Raw genomic sequence first — 27,904 nt, forward strand, 5'->3', positions numbered from 1 at the left:
GAGACTTTTGTTCCCTGAGCGTGACATCATCAAAGGAGTTTCACCAGGTGATTATTAAGGTGGGAGCATTGAGAGGAAGACATAGCAATGGAATGTGAAAATGAGGACATGGGTCATGTTTTGAAACTGAAGTTTTACCCTTCCCTTTTCAGGTGCTGGGTACATTCATTCTGGTGCACCCAGTTACAGATCAGATTAAGGCCATTCATCCTCTGGAAACCAGATCCCAACAGAGGATCTAAGAATGGACATCTATAATCTTTATAACTAAATTCATAGCTTCCAGTCAGTTCTGAATATCCTTGGTTATGTCTTTGTTTTCTGTGTACTTCAAATGCTCAATGAAAGATAAGACATTGTTTACGTGGGCTATGCTGTACAAGAAATATCAAAGACAAAAAAGGTTGGGATTGTTCATCAAAGACGAGTTCAATTTTCTGAGTCTCCTGTGTGCAACAGACACCTCAAGACACTTAGAATGTTTTTATACTCCACCTCTGCCCCCCCCCCCCCCAAAAAAAAAAATGTTTCAAATTAACAAAATATACTGTCTGCCTTTATCACTGTGAATTACTAGCCTAAGAGCAGTGGTGAAATGTTCGTCTCTCAGGAACAATATGTTTTCAGAACATTGTGAACTTCTAATTTTACAAAACTAAGGGACATAAAAAATGTTTGTTTCTAAAAGTATTTTATGTGCCTCTTCCAAAGCAAAATTTGAAACACAGAGGGAAGTGTCTTCATAGCCTTCATTTCTCAGCATGGCCACAAGTAACTTTTTCAAAACACACTTGAAAGGGAACAGAAGAATATAGAAAATCAGATAATAGATTAAAAACAACCTCTGGAAAGGCAGTAAGCCCCTAAACAGTTTTTAGAAAAAAGCTTCTTTATAGCTTTCTGTTAGTCCAGGTGAGGTCAGATGTAACTAGTGTTTTAAACATCTGGGATAGCAAACGTAGCAAATATTAATACTCTATAGCAATCAATATGACACATCATTTTCCAATTTCATAATTATGCTTTTAGCTTATTTTGTCTCTGGCCAATTCATTTCGTCTCTGCAGTAGCTCAGGTTTTATGCATGCAATGTCCTCAATCATTCACTTGTTTATAGAAACTGTACCCACATGCTGTTGCATAAATCTTTAACTCAGACACTTACTATCTAATATGGCCTATTCATCACAATTGTGAGTACAATTAGAGTTTCCAGAAGAAAATAAAGAATTCAACATTGTGTCTGAAGAACCTATATGAGGAACAGCTGAACTAGAAGCCAGTAAATTGATTGGTTGAAAGGAAAATCACAATGCCTACAGCCTGTGCCATTGAACTAGCATAAAGAAAAAGCACAAGCCAACACTGAGCATAGACACAAACCAGGAGAGAGGAAAAAAAAAAGCAAAGAAAGAAAGAAAAAAAAAGGAATATTTGTTCAAGGGAAAAAAAAAAAAAAAAACAGAACTGTATTTTATCACATAAGTTTACATATATGCAACGTTTTTCATTTTTCCCAATAAATATATGAGAAAACATTTCCTTTTAAACCTTCTTGTATGAAGTTTAAAACTTCCAATATTTAAAATTGTTTCAGATGAAAGATCAGATCAGTAAGGTGTTGAACAACATCATCTAAGAGAACAGGTTTACTTAGAAAAGAATTCCTTTACTGTCAGGACTCCTTGGAATGTGAAGGTTCACCTGCTACCATACTGCTTCCATACTGCTTCTCAGGGAGCACGGGCAACAGGTTACAATCACTAAGGTTGATAAGAGCCACCCTCAGCCAATATAAATTACATTAGCCTGCAAATCAGACTGTTTTTCAAGTGATTTCAAAATAGTAAGGATGAAAGAGATTTGCAGGTACCGTTCATCCTCTGACTTAAAATACTTCCCATATATCTCAACAACAGCTCCAGGTTTGTCACCAGAATTGGTTAATGATTCTCTGAGAATGACTGATGCAAATAAAAGTCATTTGCTGCCTTTGTGGTGAAATCATAAAGGCCTTGATAAGGTGGTACATATACTTATGCAAATAAAAAAAAAGTCACTTGCACACTCTTCTTTTTCTTCTAGGTATGTTTTATAAATGATGCTTTATTTTATTTATCCCAACCTCTTCAAAGAAAAATGATGTCAATGGAACATGGGAACTGTCAAACCAGTTCAGACAAGTGTTTCCTCTTGGTTGATGCCATGTCTTAACTGTAATCTTTTAAAAATTAGTACATTCTCCAGGTGGCAAAATATTGCATAACCCTCCCTGTGAGTTTGCTTTACTGATCTTCTAGTTTCTGGTTGGTGTGTGCTTCATACCCTTGAAGAATGAAGTCTTTATATGTTTATATATTATCTTACGCAGTTACAGAAGTTACAACTAAACAATTATTTTTTGACTGTTTTTTCTATTTTTTTCCTACTGTCAAAGCACATTGGCACACTGAAGGAATGGACCTCAGACTGGGCTTAGACAAATAAGGATGGACAGACAACAGAATATTCTACAGCTGATGTCAAGTTGGGGATTGAACAAAGAAAAGAAACCAAGAAGGAAACTGAAAAGAAAACAAGACCAGAAAAGATTAAAGATTTTTCATTTCAAAGTAGCTACCTTTTTAGTATTTAATAAGTGCTAGGGGAGCCAAAAGGAGTAAAATTTGAAACAAGGAAAAAAGAAATATTACTCTAACTACAGAGATGAGAATTTAACTAATAATATAGTTGTCTTCTTTTGAGATATAAATCTCATTAAAACTTGAGAGCCATGGGTAATAGATAAAGGATAATTGTGTAATAGATTAAAAATAAACTAAAAAATAGGAGAAAAGTAGAAGTAAATGACAGTAAGTCAAAACAGACAGTGACTAATGATGAGCCGTTCTATGGGAGGCTCAAGAGAAGTTCCTATATTTATTTACAATGTGAATGAAATATGAACAGAGGTTGTATGATTTGCTAGTATCGATAAATAACACAGATTAGTGAAGACATGGGAGGCCTATGAGGATCTAAAGAGAGAAAATGGGCCACAAAGTATTATAAAAAAAAAGGAAAACTGAAAAGTAGCTGTTTCAATTTATCATTTCTCATCCCAGCCAAGACATTATGGCCTCAGTTAAGTAAAACTTCAGAGCATGTGCAAAAAGGGGAAAAATTCTTTTGTTCTGCTGTTAAGACTGATGTTAATGTTTGCTTCAAGCTGCTTGGATCCTAGGTCAAATTACTTATTTCATGTGGTAAACTGAAATGCTGTGCCTTTTCAGAGTTCAGGTAGGCCATTGAGAGACTCTTACGATGATGGATCTATAGTCCTTCACAGCTGGCTTGGAAAGACCATGACCATATTTTTCTAGGTCTGAAATTGCCAATGTTAGGCTAGTGAAAGTGATGTTAAGCACCCTGATGTGGTGCACTAATTCAAAATAATCTGTGCAAATAAAGTTGATTAACATGTAATCAGAAAGCAACTTTTCTAAAGATATTATTGAATAATATGCAAAGCATACATGACAAAAATTTAATAAAAGGAAAAAAAAAAGCACAAACATTCTGTAAGGAACTTTCAGAACAACCACGAAAAAAATTAGTAGCAGAAACTTCAGATGTATCTATGTTATGAATTTATAATCAAAGGAATAGTGTAAACGTGCAGAAAGCACCTTCAATTATTTAAGTAGCCTAAACACTACCTCAAAGAGTGGGCTAAATCATCATCAGCAAGTGCCTCTGACTGCCTTCACTGCATAGGAAGAAGCATATATACATATATTCCTATACACTCAAGGGGAAGGACAGTTTGTTTAGTATAGGTTCTTACCCAGGCAAAACTACCTGTCAGCCATGAAAGGTAGAGACTTTAGTGGCAGGAAATATTGACATCAGCTGTCATCTGAAATGGTTCATTGAGTTGTGAAGGTGTTACAGGAAAGCTGGCAGTAGCAGCCTGAGCCACTTCTACAGTAACGCTGACTAGAATAGGAGCTCACAGAGCCCTAGTGGCAGTAAAGAAGGCTTTCCCATCACAATAATTAATACAAATACAGGGGTAATATATTTACTCTAGTATGTGGGGTAATATATATATATATATACTCCTGTATATGCAGAACATATCCACATGGATGGATGAAAGCAAATGTGTGCCAGTTCTGTCCCTGTGACCCAGTCACTTCTACACTGATGTGTTTAAGCAGCCTTTGCTTCTTCACAGAATTTTGAAGACACTTACATGGCATTGATAATGTAACTTGCAGGCCATGCAAAACAAATCGAATGATGGTGAACTCTGTAACAGCAGGAATTCTAGCTGAGTAAATAACAATGAACCTGCTTTGCACAGAAAACCAACACCCACAAAAATGAGAAACATCAGAAATAATTATAATGCCACCCAAGCTTCTTGTTATCTCATTCTTACTCAAACTATTACAATCATAGGAGAATGTGCAATATAAAGGACAGCAGGAATAAATGTGGGAAGAATGGAAAGCTTTGCCTAAGAATGACTTTGCAGCAGTTAAAAAAAAAAAAAAAATACTATTAAAGGGCCTGAAGAGAGAAGCTGTTCATGCGGAAGCCTATATCTCTCCAGATCAAACAATTAATCAGCTAAGCATACAGCCAGTCAAGAGAAACCTCAAAGGACAGGGGGTCTGTACATCATTTAAGAGCATTATTCAAACTTCATGGTATCCCTTATTGAGCTGGTCTGTAAACAGAAAACAGTAATCCAATGTAGTAGTGTCCAGTATCTTGTCAGGTAGTGGAAAAGTGAGAGAAATAATATGTATGAAAGACTGGTAAAATTCTGAAAAGAAGGAATTTGCCATCAAGATTTTATTTTAAAAATAAAAAAATAAAAATAAAAATGTAGCTAGTGTTGCCTCAGTTTAATTTAAGAGGCATAATACTGGGATTGTTATTCATGATGGTAAATATCTTCATAACTTCCTCAGAAAAAAATATCTATATGGACACCTAACTCTACAGAAGCAGAACCAAATTATTCCCATCTTTTCTGCTGTCTGGCAGCCGGGCTGGGATTTTTGGAGAGATCGGATGCAAATGGGAAATACCTGTTGCCAGTCTATTAATAAGGCAATCAGATCTTTTGGAAATTCATTACTACAAAAGTGATGCCAAGTGTTATTTAGTATTTAGTCCTCAATAAATTAATATTATTACCCAATCCAAGGCCTTCAAGTCCAAAGAAACAGCTCTCAGAATCTGTAATATCCCGTGTTGTTTTTTTTTGAGGCTGTAAAGATGTTGTTTCAGGGTTTACAGGAATTAGAAATAACTGCAGCCATATTTCTAAGTTTCTGGCACAGCCGAATCAGAAGATGAATACTTGTTTCCTGTCCTTCTCCTAATCCAACAGCCAGTAGCATCTGCTATTTTTGATATACTAACTAGTGATTCTTGAGTGACTATTGCCTGTGCACTGTTATGCTCTGAAACATTCAATGGAATATGTTGTCCTATAAACCGCTGGTGTGGGAACAAATTGATTCACAGTGAAAACTAATTTGTGATGCATGATTTTAGTTCCTTAATGTATGCCCAGAATTTCAGTGAGCCATGCAGAAATCCAGATGAGTTAAATTGTTTCTCAGTGTGCACTTTGGTGAAATTTTTTTATTTTCTTTTTAAATGGCTAAGCCACTAGCGAAGAACACCTTAGAAGTAGATCTTAGCTGACATAGATTCTGAATAGCCAAATAGTTTGAGTCTCCCTTTCTTTAGATCATTTCAAACACCAACTGATTCTCTTTTGGAAGATGTTTGCCAGTACATTGGCTACTTCTTGATAGTTCTCTTCCAAAATACTCACTTGCTTGATGAATAGACCTTATCAGTGCTTATGTTCAATGACTGAGTTGTTTAATTTCAGGTTATGGTTAGCATACTGGATACCTATTAAAAGGAAGAAAACAAGGCTGCAGGAAGTTTCTGAGAAGAGCAAATGGCCACACCTTGCACATATTGCACAGGAGACTCTTCATAGGAACCAACATGGGTAGCTCTACAGCTTCTTGCAGCCCAGGAAATTTCTAAATATCTAAAAGATAAATACAGCAAGTGAGAGGAGAATAGTTGTTCAAAAATTGTTGTTATTTTAATTGTAGCCATAAGGAGTTTTCTCTGCTTCAGAAATACCTCCTTCTTTGTGACCTAACAAAATTTAACACTGTGAGCTGAAAGCCCTGCTAGATCTTGTCAGCTTACTCAAAGAAATGTGTGAAACCAGCTCCACTGCAGGGCCAGTCTGTATTTTTATGATGATGACTACAGTCTACTTAGGCAGCTGAACTGGCCAGAGTGGATGTTTTTTCATGTATTTGGCAAGCTTTCTCTCCTTTTTCTCCTATTTGGGAACCACAACAATGGGTAAGGTGGTGACTCAGGCATTGTAGCATTGTGCAGACACATCAGCACCTGCACTGCAGTGACCACAAGCTGTTCTAAGGGAACTATTTCAAGGTTGTTCAGCCTGATTTGGCTTCTGGTGTGGTTTTGGCAGCAGAAGTGCAGTGCAAACTAACAGTCCAGCTCATGACACTGCCTCGAGCTGTACAGTTCAGTGCCAGGCAGCTAGAAGGCCGGCGTTTGCTACTCTGAAGGGATTTTGAATAGGTTGCATAATCTCCAATTACCGCATGATGGCTGCCCTTCAGTGGAAAAAAAAAAAAAAAAAAAAGAATGGAGGATTTCTTCAAAATATCATTCCTGCTAAAAAACAAAAATTATGCTTTTCATAGAATCATAGAATGGCTCGGGTTGGAAGTCTTGTAGTATTCTTTCATTGGTTGTCTTGTGGAGAAGAATTAGGAAAATGAACTTTGGATATATGCACAATAAAATTTGTTTGCTTTCTACATACTTGTGAAGCTATCGTGTGTTTGGAAACAAGGCAGTCAGCTTGTACGACAGCTATTTGGGCTGAACAGTAATTTCTGATGCTTTGAAAACAGCTCTTCCTCAAGAACCAACTTGAAATGGAACTCAAAATGGAGAGCAAATGGATGTTCCTTCTTATTCAGTTTCTTAAGATTGTGCCTAAAATTATATTCAGACATGAGAGGTTTTCCAAGCTTAAACATTTACTTACTCAGTGAAACAATTCAGAAGTCTGTGTATAATGATGCCATCTGGTGACACTTGCAATGATGATATTTAGCTTTGCTTGTTATTTTTCAAAGAAAACATAAAACCATACCCCAGTTCCATCAGCTGACCAGTGCTCCTAAAAATACTGCTTTCTACAAGAAGGAATACACTGCAGAGCCTTCTAATATTAATAGAAAGACACACGTGGTCCGAGAACCACCCTGCTTTTATTTACATTCCAAAACTTCCTTATAACAAATGTGTACCAGTTCTAAGGGCATTGGGAATGTATCCATTCCACAGACAGTGTGAGTTGCCTGAAAGGAATATACATTGCACAGTGTATTCCTCCTCTATAGCATGTATCAGGTTCCAAGGCAATACTGTATTGCTATATTCATTTCACTGAAATGTTTCCCTTACTAGACACTTAACAATACTTCAGTCCTACCAAGAGCTAAAACAGCATGCTTACCACTGTACTAATTAATTCAAAATGTAAAAAATAAAATAAAAATAAGCCTACATTTAGTTATTAAAAACTCCAGCACAAAACTCTCACAGTGACAGATGACATTAGCCTATAAGGCTTTATAACTTACACGGTAATAAAATGGGGTTACATTTTTGAATTAAATTGATAACATGACCAAATCGATTTCATTAGTGTATCTGTCATATTTGCTGTTAATGATGGCTAACAGTGGAATAGAAACTGACAACAATCCCTGAAAAACTGTGCAGATCAAAATTATATTATACTGGCATTCATGAATTTTAATACCCTTTTTATCATGGTTTTTTTGAAGTCCCTTTTAAAATTTGAAGCTCACAAGAAGAGAATTAAACTTTCTACACCTGTCTCAGCTCCTATTATTTCTATTGTTATAAGTTAATAGGCTTGAGAATGGAAGACATTTCCACTAACTAAAACAAAAAAATGCCTTGCTTGATAGTCTCTTGTGAGTGTTTTTGGGGGAATGGATGAATCTCCACTGCTCAAGTGCTGACATCACTGTCATTTCTCTTGAATGACTTGAGAACTTTAGGATACCCAAATTGCTGATTAGAAGACTGTTTGTGGAAGATGCTATTTGTATTAACTGACTTTGGTCCTCTGGTGTGTAGCTCCCTTTAATGCTAATAGAAGTTCTGCAAAAATCTACAGGAGAATACACCTAATGTCATGAATCATCACAGCTCTCTAATCCCATTAGTAGGGCCTAAGTGTATGTGAGTTAAAAGTGTGCTAGTAATGAAATGCTCACTTCAGAGCTACAACTGAGAACACCAAAACACCATGACATAATGAGATAACTGGACCTCTCTTTTACTTTAAAATGTGACAAGATATTAGATATATATCATATGAACTGTAAGACCTTTGCTCTTTCCTTTCTTAAGTCCCTGATTAGGACCTTTTTCTTGGGTTAAAATTATGTGAAAACAGGTAATTAATAAATAGAAATTATGGGGTAATCTGGACATGAATAAGGTATCACTTATATTAAATACTTTATTGATTACCTAAAATATATTATAATCAGGAGCTATGATAGCAACATGGGTGAAGAAATCTGGAGAAGCTGTAGTCTCTTCAGCTTTGATAGTAGAAGGAGAAATGTTTAGTCTTCTACATGTGGGGGCTCTTCTGGCCTTGTGGGGATATAGGTCTTTGCAAGGAAAAAATCGGTCTTGGAATCTTCTATGCTGCCTTTAACAAAATTAATGAGATTTAAATTTCATCCTGTACTGTAAAATATGCTCATAGGCTGCAGACTCTTCACAGAGAGTGTGTCTTTCTGTGTACATGCTGGCTATGTGTACAAAATATTGGTGCTCTTGGTATTCAAAATATTATTGGCATTTTGTATGTGTAGTTGGTTGAACTTGGCCTGAAACCAGACACCCACCCTGCTGCTCTTTCACTCCTCCTCCTCAACAGGACAGGGAGAGAAAACAAGATGGAAAAACTAGTAGGTGAAGATGGAAGTAGGGATATTGCTTACCAATTAACATCACAGGCAAAACAGACTCAAGTTGGGAGCAATTAATTTTATTTATTTTTTTCCATTTAAGATAGATTTGGGTAGTGAGAAGAAAAGATAAAATTAAAAGAACACCTTCCTTCCCCTCTTCTTTCCAAGGCTTAACTTCAGTCCTTCATTCTCAGTACCTCACTTCTCTCCCCGACTGGTTCAGAGGGTTGGGGAATGGTAGGGTTGTGGTCAGTCCATAACAGTTCCCACCTGTTGCTCCTCCTTTTTCACATCTTGCTTCACTCCAGCATAGGTACTCCATGGGCTACGGTCCTTCATAGTAAGCCTCTTCCAATGTGGGTCTTCCAAAGGCTGCGGTTCCTTCAAGGAGTACACAGTGCTCCAGTGTGGGCTCCTCCACAAGCTGCAGTGTGGCTATTGCTCCAACAGGCACCTGGAACACCTCCTCCCGCTCCTCCTTCTCTGGCCTTGGTGTTCACAAAGTTGATTCTCACAGGTTTTTTTCTTCACTCCTCACTGCCTCTGAAGCATTTTTCATCCATTCTTGAACACATTTCCATAGAGGTGCCACCACCTTCGCTGCTGGGCCCAGCTGGGCCCTGTCATAGGACTACTGGAGCCATCTGGAACTGGCTGTGTTTGGCATGGGGCAGCCCTGGCCTTTCCTCTCCACAGAGAGCCCCTGCAGCACCCCTGCCATTGCCAAAACCTCATCGTTGACACCCAATTCATTATGTCTTGCTGTGTTATTTGATTGGTATCCTGCACTACTATGAGAGTAAGAAACAAGAAGCAAGGAAATACAAAGGGAGGAGACAAAAAGCACAACTGTGGGGAGAAATTAGGAATTCTTTACTTTGTTGCATAATTTGAACAATCTAATGCCTCTGGTGCTGTTTTCTGCAGAGATAGAAGCAGCAATGTGTGCATCTGGCAGTGCATATCCAGCAGGGAAATTATCTCTTTTAGGTATTTTCAGACAATCTGAATGTTCCCCCCCAGTTGTTCTGCTGGACAATTTCATCCAAAAAGCTGCACAAAACCACATGCTCTCCTACCTGCTGTGAACGATGAGTGTTTTTTTCTTTTTCTTTTCTTTTTTTCCTTTTTTTTTCCTTACAGCTTTCTTCATTAACTGCAATACAGAGGATATAAACTATAATCCGGTGCATTATAATAGCAACTGTCTTCAAGGATAAACTCCGCTATCTTCAATGCCATTTAAGTAACACCTTAAAAAAAAAAATCAAACTGCAGACATCAATGTGAAAAAACTATACAGTTCCTTAATGGAAGTTCTGGGACCTGGAAGAAATCAGGAAATTGGTGAAGCCAATAGACATGAGTATTACTTCCTTGACAATCTCATTTCGGTCTGAGCAAAATTTCCTGTTCCGAATTCTGTGTCATCTCATATTGCTGGGGAAAACTGTCTTTTGACTGGATTAAATACTGAACCCAAACTGGAATTTAGAGTTGAACTGAAATAAATGTGGAAAAGCTAGAGGCTTTGATAAGGTGTTTGGTCTTTTGTGCAACCAACTCCATGCACTGAGACATAGATATTAGAAGTCCTTTTACTGTAGATTGCAGTCAATGGAGAACCATTTTACACTTACTGACACAGAGCTGCAATCCATGACTTTTCATTTATTCAAGTTTGCTGGAGACTAGTCATTTAATTTAGACTGTTCCATTCAGACCATCTTATCCTGTTTATTTTATGGTTTAATGCTTCTGCCTGTTTCAGATGGAAATGTTTTGCAATTCACTTGTAAGAGAGAAGCAGCAATGTATTTTATCGATATCATGCCATGATCTAAGAAAGCTTAATTGTAAATAAGACGGTGACTATCAAGCTTCAAGATGGTAAGGTACACTTGAATGTTTACTACCTAGGGGACAGAGTTGGATGAAATGTCTGGAGCCTGTTCCCATTGAGTCACGAGGTTCAGAATGGACCCCCTTGCATTCTAAACTCCTACTTAGAGAGGAGCCTAGGTGCAGTGGATCCAAACTTATTCCCAGACTTGGAAAATGGTTTATGTCTAAAGGTTGAGGAGACCCTCCCATTGAGTCGCAAGGTCCAGAGTGGATGCTTTTGCTTTCTAAACTGTGAAACAAAGAGGTAAGGCTACGAGGTATGGCTGAATCCACTCCTAGTCCCAGACTTGGTCAACGGTTTATGTCTAAAGGATTATATGTGTACAATCAATCAAAGATATTATCTTAAAGAAGTTTACAAAGTTTAGCAAGCTATTTATCACTTACTGAGGTTCTGTTGTGCGAAAGGATTCTTTCAATAGTAAGGAATCTCTCAGCCTTGAGGGGTAGACCTTGAGAGGCATCCCTACCCAAGGGGAGATCCTGGCGTACAGCCTGCTGCCATACAGGAGAGCTCAGAGAGCTCTTGGCCTGCTTACTATGCGGTATGGTGATTGAATAATAGTCATATGTGCATACCGATTTCAGTTGTTAATTTCTTGCAAATTTGACTTGAGTCAGATTTTGACCAGCACTGTGGTCAGGTGAGCGCATTGCTCAACTAGCCCCTTGGCTATTTTGTTATTATCTGTCTCTCCCAAATCCACTGTGAGCCAGACACAGTCATCAGGATCAGATGACATCCATCATGACTGTCACTGGTCATTTTCTGCTTAAGCAGTGTTATGGGAAATAAAGCTGGGAAGGTAGTGTGTGGTGGGAGAGCACACTCACACTCCCATTGCTGCATACCTTCCATGTGAAATCTATAGCAACAGAAGTCCATAACAAAAATCACATGGAGATGGTCCTATGATGGACCTTATTCTCCTCTTTCACTCCCCAAGCAATCTCTTCAAAAAAATTTGGGCTTGGTCTTGCTTCAAGGGTGGGTGAGGGAACAAGTAAGTTTGTTGCATTTTGTGTGGATCAGACATGAATGCAACAAATAGCATTTTATAAGGAAAAATTTTGATTTACTAAATCTCCTTTTTGTTGTTATTGTTGTTGTTTTGTTTTGTTGTTTTTGTTTGTTTGTTTGTTTGTTTGTTTTTAAACTAGATAGCCCTGAGCAGGAATCTCTGCAACTCATATGAGCTACATGCTGGGCTTTCTGTCCATATCACCGTGGTGAAATGCAATCTACTTTTTTAAAGTAGGCCGATTTTGATACTCTAGAAGAAAATACTGGAAAATGTGGCAGCAACATATAAACACAATGCTCTTCAAAGAGAAAGCAAGTATTAGTACAACTTAAGAGTTACCTGACATTCTCTAACATGTGTCTTTCCATAGAATAGCTGAGGTTGTCAGAGACCTCTGGAGATTGTCTAGTTGAAATTCCAGTATTTAAATTTGCCTCTTGTCCTACTGGACACCTCTGAGAAGAGCATGCTTCATCACTACTCTACATCACTATGTAACAAAATGGAAAATTCTAAATTATTCGGTCACAATAGAGATACATTTTTGCTTTTTTTTTTTTGATTTATTTATTTATTTGGTAAGTATTTGTTTTGAACAACGTTAAAATGGTCTATTGAGATAAGAAAGCAAAGATATATCAGACTGACTAATCCACTGATGGTGGAAGAGAAAGAAAGTTGGAGAAAAGGAAAACTGTTGGCTTAAGTTAGGTTTCTGTTTCTCACAGAGCAGACCCTTGATCCAACTCACTATCGTTTATGCATTTTTTTCAGAGCCTAGTCATAATCTTCAAAAATGCATCCTTATTTGAGTTTCTTTGCTTCTTTTTCTTAAAAGAGAGATTAGTATATTACCCCATAATGCATTCTTAAGTGCATTCTACTTTTTTTAAAAAATGTATTTTTAAGAAACTTTGCAACATGACTATTACTTTATATCCAATTACTCAAATTAACTAATAATTTAATGCATACATAGACATTGTTCAGACCACCATTTAATGCATACAGCCACAAGATACAGTACCATTGTTTATGATCTAAATCTAATTAAGAGTATGCAGGAATGAGAGAGGGATCAATATCTAATATGTTTTTTCCATCTGCTTTTCTCATCGCTGCTAACATGTCAGAGAAAATGCCAATATTTTGAACTCATACATGTGCTCTGTTGCTTTTCCACTGACACAGACAAGGTCAGCTGTGATATAGGATGCTTTAAATCCCCTGAAAGTTCCTCAGTTAATAGGTGGTTACCAGACAGCATATACAAAAACTGACAAAAAAATAATCTAACTCTGGGATATCTTCAGACAAAATACATCTTTGAAAAAATCACCCGATTAGAAACATCACCTGCTTACATGCATGCAAGATGCTTGATGGTTCAGAGGTTAAATACTTGTTGGATGTTTTCCTGTTGAAAGTATCTAAAACCTGTCAGTTTTATAATAAATTTCCATTAATGTAGTTTCACGATAAAACCAAGGAAACTCTAGTGGAAAGCTTTATGTATGATATAACAGGCAAGTTACTGAGAACACAGAAATGTAATCTTATTGTCTTACTGTAAGCTTGTTCCAAAAGCATTCAGTTGACAGTCTTGATAGTGGTAATCAACCTCTCCCTCATGCTAATGGTTGCACTTGTTAGACTGAGCTCTTTACAGATACATACATAGGCTCATATGATTATTGCATGCTAAACTATTATTAAGGATGACCTGTGTCATGCAGTTATAAGAAATACTGTCTACATTAAAGTTATTGTTCTCCATTTGCATTTCCTCATGTTTTTCCTCCAGTTTGCATACTATCATATCTCTAGATTCTGTCAAGTGGCTCTTTTCCCTCAGTCTTTGGCCCTCTCCTCTCCTCTCCTCTCCTCTCCTCTCCTCTCCTCTCCTCTCCTCTCCTCTCCTCTCCTCTCCTCTCCTCTCCTCTCCTCTCCTCTCCTCTCCTCTCCTCTCCTCTCCTCTCCTCTCCTCTCCTCTCCTCTCCTCTCCTCTCCTCTCCTCTCCTCTCCTCTCCTCTCCTCTCCTCTCCTCTCCTCTCCTCTCCTCTCCTCTCCTCTCCTCTCCTCTCCTCTCCTCTCCTCTCCTCTCCTCTCCTCTCCTCTCCTCTCCTCTCCTCTCCTCTCCTCTCCTCTCCTCTCCTCTCCTCTCCTCTCCTCTCCTCTCCTCTCCTCTCCTCTCCTCTCCTCTCCTCTCCTCTCCTCTCCTCTCTCCTCTCCTCTCCTCTCCTCTCCTCTCCTCTCCTCTCCTCTCCTCTCCTCTCCTCTCCTCTCCTCTCCTCTCCTCTCCTCTCCTCTCCCCTCCCCTCCCCTCCCCTCCCCTCCCCTCCCCTCCCCTCCCCTCCCCTCCCCTCCCCTCCCCTCCCCTCCCCTCCCCTCCCCTCCCCTCCCCTCCCCTCCCCTCCCCTCCCCTCCCCTCCCCTCCCCTCCCCTCCCCTCCCCTCCCCTCCCCTCCCCTCCCCTCCCCTCCCCTCCCCTCCCCTCCCCTCCCCTCCCCTCCCCTCCCCTCCCCTCCCCTCCCCTCCCCTCCCCTCCCCTCCCCTCCCCTCCCCTCCCCTCCCCTCCCCTCCCCTCCCCTCCCCTCCCCTCCCCTCCCCTCCCCTCCCCTCCCCTCCCCTCCCCTCCCCTCCCCTCCCCTCCCCTCCCCTCCCCTCCCCTCCCCTCCCCTCCCCTCCCCTCCCCTCCCCTCCCCTCCCCTCCCCTCCCCTCCCCTCCCCTCCCCTCCCCTCCCCTCCCCTCCCCTCCCCTCCCCTCCCCTCCCCTCCCCTCCCCTCCCCTCCCCTCCCCTCCCCTCCCCTCCCCTCCCCTCCCCTCCCCTCCCCTCCCCTCCCCTCCCCTCCCCTCCCCTCCCCTCCCCTCCCCTCCCCTCCCCTCCCCTCCCCTCCCCTCCCCTCCCCTCCCCTCCCCTCCCCTCCCCTCCCCTCCCCTCCCCTCCCCTCCCCTCCCCTCCCCTCCCCTCCCCTCCCCTCCCCTCCCCTCCCCTCTCCTCTCGTACAGGATGTTTGCAAAGAAGTTAAAACAAAGGATGGAAAACAATCCAGTATTGCAGATGTCTGACTGCATCTATGCCTATGACATCAGATGGGTACAGTTCTGACACAAATTCAAATAGGATTTCTGTTAGTTATTTCAATAGGGTTAGGATTTCATTCTTCTTCTATTTACACTTCCTTCTACACATTAAAAACTGAGTTAAATGATTGTAATATCACCCTGAGTCAGGTCCACAGTGAGTACAGGAGCAGTGCTATCAATGGTGCATCAGACTTTCTGTGGTAAACAATCCATGAAAGTCAAAAGAACGAAAATAAGGTGAAGATCAATGAAAGGATATAAAATATGGGAGTAAATGGAAAATTAATCAATCTCTTTTCATAGTAAGGTTACCATTTACCCGTGAGGTTGTAACGGATGTGAAATAATAAAATGGACCGTTTGGCTTTATATTCTTGTAACCTTGGACGTCAAAAAAAATCTTTTAGCAACTTTTTTAGAAAATTAATTGATCATCAGTAAAGTGTTTTACAATACTTGCAGGTGACTGCATGTTTTCTCTTTAAAATTTTTTACTCATGCTGAGCTCAAATTGGTTATCTTAAAAAAATAAATATGTACTCACATTATACTGTTTTAGAACCTTTTATAAAACGTACTAACTGAATGAATCCTTTACTTACTTGGAAGATTTTTAAATTACTAAATAAATAAATAGTGGCATTATTAGAACTTTTCCTCCTATTAGACCTCAACTATAAATACATAGATGTCACTTAAATAATATTAGTGTGAAATAGATTGTTGTTTCATTAAACATGTTACAGATGTATCCTGAATTACTGTATCTGAATTAATCTTTAGAATTTAAATATGTGGAAGGAAAAAATTACATTCATGCTACTAATAGTATGTGTATGTTGATGTGTGTGAGTTTAGCTGTAAAAAAATGAAAGAGATAAGTGGAAATATGATCCATGTGATATGCATTGTCATATAAAAGAAATTTCAAGATAATGGGCAGAGAAAGGTCTAGTGTGAAATAAATAATAGGTAAAGCTCATCTAATCTAAATTTGCACATCTAAAAGCTAGGCATCATGAGGAGAACTTTTTTCACCTTAGTTTTAACTGCCTCAGTCATAGGTAAGTTGTTTTAGGGCTTTCACTACAGTCAGTGGAGATCTTGTAAGTGCAGTTAATAGTGTCCTGAGAACAATTTACCTTCTCCTAAGGGAGACACCAGTATTTGGTCCAGTTATTTGCATACAAATTACTAGCTAGATCTCTGTTGACTTTAATGAGAATCCAAACAACAAGTTATGTAGTTGCTTACATGATATACAACAAGAATTAGGCCAAAATTTGCCTCTACTATAAGCTGCTTACCACCCTTTTACAGCCAATAGGTCACCTTCAGAAGAAAAGTCACATATTATAGTGTAAGACCTGTGACAGTGGCAGGGGACCCGAATGCCTTTGTAGGGACTGTAGAGGACACCTAGGTGTGTAACTTAAGCCAGGTGTCTAGTTTACATTATTTGTACTTCTGCTTTTCAAGTTTGATAGATGAATACAATTAGACTATTCTCTTCTGTTCTAGTTCAGGGTGTCTCAATTCCCATAAGTATGCCCTTTGCTTTATAGGGTAAATCATTACGATTTTATGTTTGATTTTCCTGACTAGCCATCTTTACATTGTAAAGTGGATGACATGGTCAAGTATTCTAGGACTGTCTATTTCTATAGTGTTTTTTTTTTTTTTTAAGCCTTATAAAATGAAGTGTATTTTTATGCTCATGACATTCATGAGACATAGGAGGAGATAGGTTACCTACAATACTAATTTTATCCATCAAGCAGTCCACTTAGAGGAGAAAAAAGGTTAGTATTCTATATGGAGTTTCTGTTTCACTGAGCTCTGAGGGGCTAGAGATGGCCAATTTGTTTAGTTACAAAACTGGGATATAGGATTATTCTTTCCTTTAGTTAATGTGAAGGTAGTATTCAAAAATGTTTTTCATCAAGATTTGTGAACATGAAAGCTGAATTTCTAATCAGCACACACACATAAGCACCAAAATCCAAAACCCAAACCCAACTCTGTGTGAAATTCTTCTGTTCTTCTCCTGAAAATTACTTGCATAAGAATGATGTCAGAAACATAGCTGTCCAGCAAGAATGAGAATAGCACAGGACCAACAAACACAGAAATATGCGTGTTTTTTGTTGTTGTGATGGTGTTTTTTTTGTTACGGTTGTTGTTGTTGTTTTCTTTCTTTCATCATGATAACATTCCTTCTTTTTATTCCCTGTTTCCAGCCAGCTCTTTAGCCATAAAAGCAGCTTGCTGGTGGCCAGTAAGAATGATATTTTTCTATGGTGTCATTCAGTCAGATGAGGTAAATTTGCAATATATTGGACACATTTTTGGACTTCACCATAAAAGAATTCTATAATTTTCTATTCCTTCTAAAGGCAATGGGAAAGCTCCCATGGCTGTCCAAAGGGTTTAGCCTTTTGCTGTCATGTTGAACTCTCACTGGATTAATTCAATGGGAGTTTTGTGTGCAATGTGTTGTAGAATCAAATCCATTTTCTGTTATTCAAATGGAAACATATAGTACAATCACCCCTCTCCATGAGTATTGAACAGCAATATAAATCAGAGGCTTCTGAATCAAATAATTCATGTGCTTTTCTCTTTGTAGACTGAAATAAATGAACATGAGGTCTAATGGTTCACTAAGGTGTTGCGATTTGAGAATAATTTATTATGTAACAGAGTAGCCAGTCAAACAATGTTAATTGTAGAATTGTTAAAAGCTGAAATGCTTAAATCTAAATCATTTAGAAGTTATGTGATAGATATTAAACACCTCTGAGAAGGAAAAATGCTGTAGGCAAGTGTTCTTAATAAGTCTAGTTTGGTTAATTATTGCCTGAAGCATTTCTGAACTAATTACTTACCACCAAAGCAGGGGGCTCCATGTTTTCAGCATAAAAGTGCCAGATATTGATTTTCTTTAATTGACAGGGTATGGAACTAGACAGACCACACAGAGATGAAGGTTAAGCCATTTATACAAAGTGATAGCCAGGTCCTACAGTGTCTCACACTGCATCAATGTGAAAGGGAGACCCAGACCCTGAAAATCTACCCTTTCAGGGAAGAGGATTATTTGTCTCTGTCATCTGCCCTTTATGGTTCATTTAACATTTTAAATACCCTGTGTAAATTAACTGTGCTTACTAGTTGCACAACTCCCAAGTCAGATAGCTTTCCTGTTCAACTCAAGAACTGGAGTATTTTATCATTTACTTTATGAGATTAACTTTGCTCAACAAATAATAAACAATGAATTATATTGTTATCCTGTTTTACTGTAGACAGTTTAAAAATCAGTGTAAGATACCTTTTTCTTTTCTGCATACTTACCGCTCAACTTTTAAAAAGGGAATAAATATATATATTGAAAAAATATTATTAATGGAAATCTTGACATTGGCTCTCAGTATAATCTGGGACTTTACCAAAGTTCTTTAGGATTTTTTTGTCTGAGTGGCTGGATTATTATTACTTATTTATTATTGACATAATTTGAGATGTTTGAAATATTTCAAGTGCCAGTGTAATTCAAAGAATCTTGAACATTATATCTGATTTCATACCGTATTTAATGTGCAGACAGACATTTGCCAATTACTAGAGCTCTTCTAGCTTACTGCAATATAAAAATAAGAAAAAATAATAAATGTAGCATGGCTTCTTAATGCATGTTGTTAGCGCTAGCTCTACTCTTTTAAACTTTAAAAAAGTGGTGGCTTTTTTGTTTGTTTATTTGTTGTTTTTGTTTTTATCTTCCATGGTGATTAACTTCTGCTTAATCTTTTCTCTTTCAGGTTCTTTAACTTTTGCTCATTTCCCAATTACCAATGTCCAAGTCTTACTTCTTTCTTGCTCCTTTGCCCCTCTCTTATTAAAGCTCAAGTACACCTACAGGAATCAAACTGAAATACCCTTGCTGGGAGCAAAGGCTCTATAGGTTTTCCCTGTAGTTAACCCTGGGAGATGTCTTGGTTCTTAGGTGGGATATATTACCCCCGAAGGTTCCTATCTCTAATTTGTTTTTTTCTGTAAAGGCAACCTAGAGTGACTGATGCTCCTAGCCTAGCAGGCTATCTCAAGTTAAGTGGACTGAAGCTAGACCTCACTCATCTCATTATTTTTTTTTCCCAGTTGTTTCAGTATAACGACATTATAACTTTTGCTTGTCATGTTCCTTCATTTTTTTTTTCTTGTTCACTTACCATTGCCTCCATTCACCTGTGTTTGTTTAGAATGAACTGACAGCAGAAACTCTTAGCTGCCCACCCAAACTGGGCATCACCCCACTGAACTGAGGTATCCTTGGTTCCTACATAGGAGAAAGACAGACACATCCAGAGAACAATTCAGATCACAGGTAAATTGAATTCCCTCTTATACTGTCTCTGTTTCTTCACTGGTTGCATAAATAAATACTAGAGTGCTTGTGATTATGGGTTAAGCAGTTTATTTTGGTGTGATAAATTCTCATGCAAGCTGTAACACCTGGGCTGTATTAAAATGGAAAATGTTGTGAAGAAAATATATCCCGTGCCCATCATCAAAGTTTTTACTCTTTCTTTGTGCTAAATATAGAGTTAAGATATTGTGTTGAGAAGCAATACAGTAATTTGTACAAACAAATAATAATAATAAAAAATATGCAGTGTATTGTCTTGCATTTGAAAGAGCATGTGAACATGACAAGCTTTACAGAATATTTTGCATAAAAGAATTACTGATATATTCTTCTTTTATTTCTGCCTTATAATTACTTTTTTTTTTTTTTTTTTCCATCATGTAAGAGTGAAATCTCTTAAAGGTATTCCTATCTCAATATATTAGCTTTATTAACCATGTATACTCCCCTCCCCCCTCCCCTCCAATTTCTCTTTTTTGCTAGTGTTGATAATAGTTGAACCATTGCTTTCCTTTGATCCAGTTATCAAGAAGATACATGGTAAACAGAAGGACACTACTACAAAAAAATATGTAATTAATTCTTTTCCCATCCCTTTAAATTGGTAAGTACAGATCTGAAGCCAAGTTTTGTGCTTATAGCAACATAACAAAATAGCTGTGAAAATTATTTGGCTTTGTCAAAATTGTCTGTTATTCATTCTTTAGCACAGGAAATTATAGTAAGAAGAAAAACAGAGATCTGTCTGGTGTTTTTGGTCTCTCTCTCTCTCTCTCTCTCTCTCTCCTTTTTCTTTTGTGTGTGTATGTTTGAAAATGTTCTATGTATAAAGCAGGTTGAACTCAGAACCAAACCCTAGGCCTATTCTTAAGACCTTTGGATTAGGTTCTCATTTCACATTTGCTGGTGGGGTCCATTTTGACCTAAAGTGTATGTTTGTGTAAGCAGAAGTGTAAATACCTCTGTAAACTGAAATCATAGCATCTTAGAAAATGGTGAGTCTCCTTACTGGCAAACAATAGTGTCTTTTAAATTTGCTTCACTTCTTCCTGAAGACTAAATTAGAAACAATAATGTGGCTGTTAAGCATCTCTTACACATTTATTGGCTTATGGGGAATGTGCACTGTTCTTGGGTAGCTATTGGTACCATGACAAAATAGACCTCTGAGGCTCCTATTTGCTCTATAAATAGTAAGAATTTCTTTTTAAGAAGTTGAATTCAATGAAAGTCCAGGGTTTTTTAAAGCTATTCAAGCCTGTTGATTTTCATTCTCTCTCAGTGAGGTATCTTCTATATTCACTTACAATACCAGGATTAAGAATTCGACATGCTCTGTTACAAAGTGGTCATATAATTGCAAAGAGATTGTTCTCATACAAAGGATTATTCATATACCACTGAAATAAAGGTGTTTTCTATGGGTCTCAACTAATAAAAACTCTTCAAATAACCTTGTGAATTTCGGTAAGGAATTGACGGATCAAGATCTCATGATCATTGTCTTTTTTTCTAAATACTTAATTCTGAAGACTACTCATTTACTATTTGCAGATATAACAGTAGACAATTGCTTTGGAAAAGGACTCACATTATCAGTAAATGTAAACTAGAGTAGATAGATAATAAACTATGATCCCAATGTCTAATATGTAGATATTGTTGGGAAAATTGGCTTACATTTTTTGTTTAGTATAAAATAATATGTCAATCTTTGTTTCTTGAGCTTTGACTGTTCATTTTGGGAAATGAGGGTAAGAAGCACAAACGGTAGCCAGATACCTTCCTAACAAAATGTTTTGTCATAGTTTGTGAATTGAAGTGCACAATGATGATTCAAACTGCAGCACAAAATATCCCAAACCAACCACGTAAATCTCATTATTTTATTGGAAATGTCATTTTCTGTAACTGAGTACTGCATAGCATGCAAAGTGCATGGGTTTGGCTATCTGTTGTCATGCTGACTTGTTGCATGGGCAATCAAACCAGCTTTCAATTTAGAATCAAGAGTAGTTGATTGTGAACAACAAAATATCAAACAATAGTAGCAGTTATTCTGAAAATAATTAAGCAAAAATAAACGAAAGTGAGAAAATTTGGAGTTGCTCACAAGCAGTTTGGGAGCAGGAAAGGAAATAACATCCAAATGAATTATCGGTCACAAATATTCTAAATTGGAGTGTTTCAAGGAAAAAGCAAATCCTTTGCCCTCAAGATTCTGTTGTTTTTCCCTGATATTTTATTATGCATATCCACAAATGATTTTAATATTTTTGCTATGGGATTTTTCTCCTCAGAGACTTCCTGAATCTTATAAAATGTTTAATTCTTTTTCCAGCAGTTCTTTCATCACTTAAGCCTTTCTTCTTTGTTTTTGTTCTTCTCTTTCCTTTCTTTCTTCCCTTTCTTTCTTCCCGTTTTTTCTCTTCCTTGCTTTTTATTTTTTTCCCTTTCTTTTCTTTCCTCCAGTCTAAAATACGAAGGTTCTTTGAACAATATACCTCTGGCTACACCATCTTTAAAACTGCCTCCCTAACAATATCCAATAATTCCAAAGTGTGTCCATTGTTCAAAATATGCAAAATATGCAAAATATGCTTAACTATTATGTGGAACAGTTTTGGAATCTTTTAGGAAAAATTTGGAAAATTATTAGGTTAAAATGTCACTACACAATTGAAGATCAACACTGCTTGAAATTATAGATACTCAAACTGACGATTGAAAACTTTTTTTTAACCATTTTTTTAATATTTTTGGTCTCATCTATTTAGCAGATTCTGTAGTTTCAACTTAATAGCACAATGATGTTGATTTGTGTCAATAGTAAACCTTTAAATATTCCTCTAAAAATAAATTAAAAATACAGTTCTAGCCTCTTGATAAGTCTCTCCTCTTTTTCCGTGCACAAAAGAGAACTAGGAAAGCAGTAATTTCTTCTTTTAACACTAGGTGGAGTTAGATTAACTCCTGAAGTTAGTACTCAGGAGTTCTACACATTTTCTGGTCTTGAAGGTTTTTTTCCACACTTAGTACAATTAAATTACAGCTATTATTATTGTTGTTGTTGTTGCTATTTTCATTGTAATCTTACATGATTTAAAGACAAAGAAGTAATGTCTTTCTAACTTTCATCAATATTTAGGAGATCTTTGCCAAGCCACTTGGAAATAAATGGAGAAGAGGTAAATATTATTCATCCAGTGAATATATCCTCTATGTGAAGCTGCCTCTTTAAAACATTTTCTTGAAAATCTGTATGTATAATGGTGACTTTCAAGCATGGGTAATTCTACAGCGCTATGGATCCCAAATATTAAATTTTATAAATAGTCAGCTTGAATTCTTAACAGCAATCAGGGAAATATCTTTTTTATTTTATTTTATTTTTTGGAATTTTAATTGATTAATAATATTAAATAATATTAAAAGCTGCTGATCTAAAAGATTTGAAGAACTTGAAATGTTCCTGCTCACTGATGTGGGACTTGGCATGCAAATAATTTATCTCACTTTGTCTGAACGGATTTCAGTTCTCCTTTGAGACATATTCCCACTGGGAAGTACACAAAAGATTTATTTGGGAAAAGGGGGATGGAATTCTGTCTCTCTTTTTTTTTTTTTTTTTTAACTATTGTTAAGTGTAGTGGGTTGACCTTGGCTGACTGCCAGACACCCACCCAGCTGCTCTCTCACTCCTCCTCCTCAACAGGACAGGAGAGGAAAGTATGATGAAAAAGATCGAGACAGGGAGATCACTCATGAACTATTGCCATGTGCGAAACAGATTTGACTTGGGGAAAAGTAATTTAGTTTATTGCCAATTAAAATAGATTTGGATAGTGAGAAACAGACAAAAGCTAAAGCAACACCTTTCTTTTTCTGCAGCTCAACTTAATTCCTTTGCTCCTCATGGCTCTAACTCCTTCACCTTGCTCAGATTATCACAAGGAGGGGTGATGGGGCTAGGGTCTGTATATAGCAGCTCCTCTCTGCAGCTCCCAATGCACTGAAATAAAACCGCAGGCCTGACTGTGAGAGAAATCAGTAGCTGGTACACAATGGATCTTTTCTATCTTTATTTAGGGAGTCAAATCCACAGGCTAGATTGGAAAATGGCATTTCTTCAGGGAAATTCATACTCCAATATGTGTATCAATTCTACACCACTGCCCTCTGCAGTTAAGTATTTATATATCACATGGTAATGCAACAAGTGATTCAACATATATACATGGTATTTGCCCCACTGCAATCTCCTTAAGGTATTTCTGTAAAAGATATGTTTTCTTTTGTGGAGTTGTTTATATCTATGTACACACTATATGCACTTCTGTGAGCAAATTCAGGTCAAAGACAGTTTCATTGTTTTGGGAGGGAAAAAAAAAAAGATATTGAAATTTGAAATGGCTTTTAGTTCCTATGAATTTCACTCACTCTTTGAGAGCATCCCCAAGAAAAGGAAGGACATATCAGAATGGTGCAGTGTTAAGGCCTCCCTGATTTAACTTTGTGCTATCTCATGTATTTTCATGGGTGAGTATAGCTCCATGAAAAGATATCTGCTTAGGTCTTGAAACCAGTATATCCACATTAAACTGCTACATTGGAAAACTAAAGGATGAATGCATTCTCACCTATACTGACAGATGGGAGACATGAAAAGAAAGGAAAAGAAAGCATCTTTATGTCCTTCAAACAATTTGACAAGGAACAAATATAGACTAAAAATGTTAGGCTCTAGAAGGAAAGTGAACTCACATTGTTATTGAAAATATTTTTGGGAGTAAGAATGTTTTGCTACTTGTTTTAAAACAGGTTTAAAAAAATAACAAAATAGATAAAAAATAAAATAAAAATATTTGTGTCTTTGTAATTATGTGCATGACACAGAACCTTTGTTAACAGTCTCTTGCGCTGTGTACTCAACAGTGCAGTGTGTATGTGTGTAATCAGCTGTATGGAGCAATGAAAAGTGAATTCTTAAACAGTGAACTACTGAGATATGTCTGGAACATGATATGAAACTAGATAATGGGGTGTGCAAACATGCCTTCTTGCACACACGGCTCGTTTCACCTGGATAAAGGAGTTAACATTATAGTTGGCCTTATCAACACATTTTCTAAGAGCTGACGGGCTCGAGTTAATGCTTGGCATAAACTGTATGAGCTTCAGAGTTATTCTAATTTGCAGTGTGAAGCGGTACCTTTCAAACTGCTGATCTTAAAGCCTGGATTGCTGGAGTAGATTATGAAATGTTCTTTTGCAAGTACCTTAAAAACCAATGTCAGAGTTGTTAAAGGGAGTCTTTGACTTGAAGCAATGCCTGAGATGCATGCAATATTATAAATGTTACCTAGACATAATGAAACAATGATCCAAATCCATCAGCAGTACCACAGTCTTTTCCAGTAGTCTGGTGAAAAAAAAAAATAAATTACTAAGGCAAATTTTGATTTCCAGTTATGCAGTCATTACAATCTATATCTTATAGAATTCACAGATCTGAAGAATATTGAATATGCATTGTACTGTATATAGTGTTAGTAGACTTATGCTGAAAACGTAGTTATTATCTATTTGAAATTGTATATATATGCAAACTGTATTAGTACCCTACTATTTTGGTGTTCTGTAAACACTAAATATATCACAGAATCACAGAATTGTAGGGGTTGGAAAGGACCTCAAGAGATCATCGGGTCCAAGCCCCCTGCCTAGAGCAGGTTGCCCATGTAGGTGTCTAGACGGGTCTTGAATATCTTCAGAGAAGGAAACTCCAAAACCTCCCTGGGCAGCCTGTTCCAGTGCCCCATCACTCTCGCCATGAAGAAGTTCTTTTACATATTGATGTGGAACTTCCTGTGATCCATTTTGTGGCCATTGCCCCTTGTCCTGTCCCCACAAACCACTGAAAAGAGGTTGGCCAAATCCCTCTGTCTCCCACACATAACTTATTTGTAAACATTAATAAGGTCCCTTCTCAGACTTCTTTTTTCAAGGCTGAACAGACCCAGACCTCTCAGCCTTTCCTCACAGGGGAGATGCTCCAGGCCCCGTATCATCTTTGTGGCCCTCCACTGGACTCTTTCCAGGAGATCCCTGTCTTTTTTGTGCCAGGGAGCCCAGAACTGGACACAGTACTCCAGGTGAGGCCTGACCAGGGCAGAGTAGAGGGGGAGGATCACCTCCCTTGACCTGCTGGCCATACTCCTTCTAATGCACTCAGGATCCCATTGGCCTTCTTGGCCACCAGGGCACACTGCTGACTCATAGTCAGCCTGTTGTCCACCAGGACCCCCAGGTCCTTCTCCACAGAGCTCCTCTCCAGCAGGTCGTTCCCCAGCCTATACTGACACATGCGGTTGTTCCTTCCCAGGTGAAATATATACATATGCTCTCAATTCTGTCATCATTAAATATATACAAAAAGATGTGAGACATCTTGCAACACATTACAGAGTAGGCTCTTCATTTTTGCTTACAGATTTTATGTTTGAATCCCAGTTGATGTATGTAACAGGAAGATTTATAAACATCAGGTATGTGAACATATCACAAAATCTAACAACACTGGCTTAGATCTATTTGATATTAGTAAGAATCCCACATTGTCATAAAGAAATAGTATTTTCTAGTAATTATACATGCTTCTTAACTATCTGCTACAAAGTGGAGGAGGGTATTATGTAATCTTTACATTGCAACCTCTCATTACGATGAAGCTTTCATGTTTCACCAATTTTGTTCTGTGGTGCTTACTCTCATTCCATTTGCTTCTTACACTTTACCTTCTTCTTTCACAGCTCAAAAACTTTCATTGAATCCCGTGTCTCGCACCTTCACATCACCATTCTCAGTACAAACCACTGCTCTTTTACTGCTGATTCTTTGTCCTACCTTGTCCTTGGTACAACCTCTCTTGTTTGATCTTTATAACCAAAGTTTACAGAGCTGCTAAAAGGTAATAGAAACATTATATTCTACCAGTCCCATAAATAATTTTAGTTTTATTTTAGGGTATTGTGAGGAATAAAGGCATTTATTTGGCTATCAACTCAAACTCACTAATGACTATTGATTGAACTGTCATTAGAAATGCTTGGTGCATACTATCCATGCACAATCTTATAGGTAAGTGTGGTTCTCCCAAACACGAAAGAATGGGTGTCTTCATTCCAGCCCCTAATTTCTTTCTGATTATCCTGATTATCATCCTAGTGGCCGATAGTGCAGTGACTGATAGATCTGTAGTGGCTCTTCTTCAGTCTTTCGTTAAGAAGCTGTTCTATATGTATGAACAATTGATAAAAGCCTGTGGCACTGGACTGTGTGCTTCAATGTAATAAATATGCAATTACTTACAGAAAGTGAAGTATCTTGCAGAAGACAAGTTTTTGTTTGCTTGTTTGTTTCATATTGTTTAACTCATAGCCTTATGCTTATGGAACTCACTTGGGATTATGGTGCATGGGCTTGCTCTTAGGTAATCCAGATCTCCTCTGATATGTGCTACGTATCCTAACAGTCAGACTGCCTTCATGCAATCTCTGTTAATTGGCTTGCTATTTATAGGTTGTATTTTTTTTTTGTTTTTTTTTTTTGTTTTGTTTTGTTTTTAATTTTTATCTAAGTGGTTGACCTAATTCACTTTGGTGTCCATCTTGTGGGCTATGTTACTAAAAGCAAGTAAGGGGCATTTGGCCTTAGGCTTGCACTTGTATAATTAAAGAACTAGCAGACTAAAGAATTAGTTAAAATAATTAGAACTGTGTATGCATTTCTTGCTGTCTTTCTGACTATATATAGAAAGTTTTTTCCTTTTTTTTCTATAATTAGCTAATACCAACTGACTTTTTGATTAGCTTTGAATAGAAATCACTTGACTAAGATTGATGAACAGCAGTGAATAACAGCAATTTTTTTATTTTTTTTTTTCTAGCAGAATCAAGGCACTAGAAATACAAAACTAAATTTGACAATGAAAAGTAATAAAACCAAGGATTCGTAATGAAACTGATGAAAGTAACAAGTTTGTGAATTTAGCCAAATGAAGGGAAAGAATAAACTTAAGAAACCTAAAGTGTGATGAATAAAATAAATGAAAATAAGAAGGGAAATAGTTACACTGTAAACTAAAAAGATAGGAAATAGAATTTAAATACAGAAATCCACCTCAAAATCAGTGCTTTGTCAAAGAAGAAATATTCTTCCTTAATTAGAATATCAACAGAGCCTACCTCTTTGCCTTTTGATCAGCCTTGTGCACAACTATCTCAGCAACCTCAGCGAGTATGCAAGTATATTCAGAGTTCATAAAATCTACATCTTTGATGCTTTATGCTCTTCTGTGTTAT

General features: G+C 37.6%; 2 long non-coding RNA genes across 2 annotated transcripts; one reads left to right on the forward strand and one right to left on the reverse strand.

The window, feature by feature from the left end:
• Positions 1-1,425: 1,425 nt before the first annotated feature.
• On the reverse strand, positions 1,426-27,880 carry LOC308197535. The gene is made up of 3 exons (XR_013953060.1): positions 27,788-27,880; positions 24,904-24,963; positions 1,426-10,351 (listed from the first exon to the last, which is right to left on the reverse strand). It is a non-coding gene; the product is annotated as an uncharacterized lncRNA (long non-coding RNA).
• On the forward strand, positions 18,678-24,495 carry LOC308197542. The gene is made up of 3 exons (XR_013953062.1): positions 18,678-19,499; positions 20,064-20,145; positions 22,690-24,495. It is a non-coding gene; the product is annotated as an uncharacterized lncRNA (long non-coding RNA).
• Positions 27,881-27,904: the final 24 nt, after the last annotated feature.

The sequence above is a fragment of the Anser brachyrhynchus genome, assembly GCF_964034855.1.
Source record: "Anser brachyrhynchus genome assembly, chromosome: 1".
NCBI lineage: Eukaryota > Metazoa > Chordata > Aves > Anseriformes > Anatidae > Anser > Anser brachyrhynchus.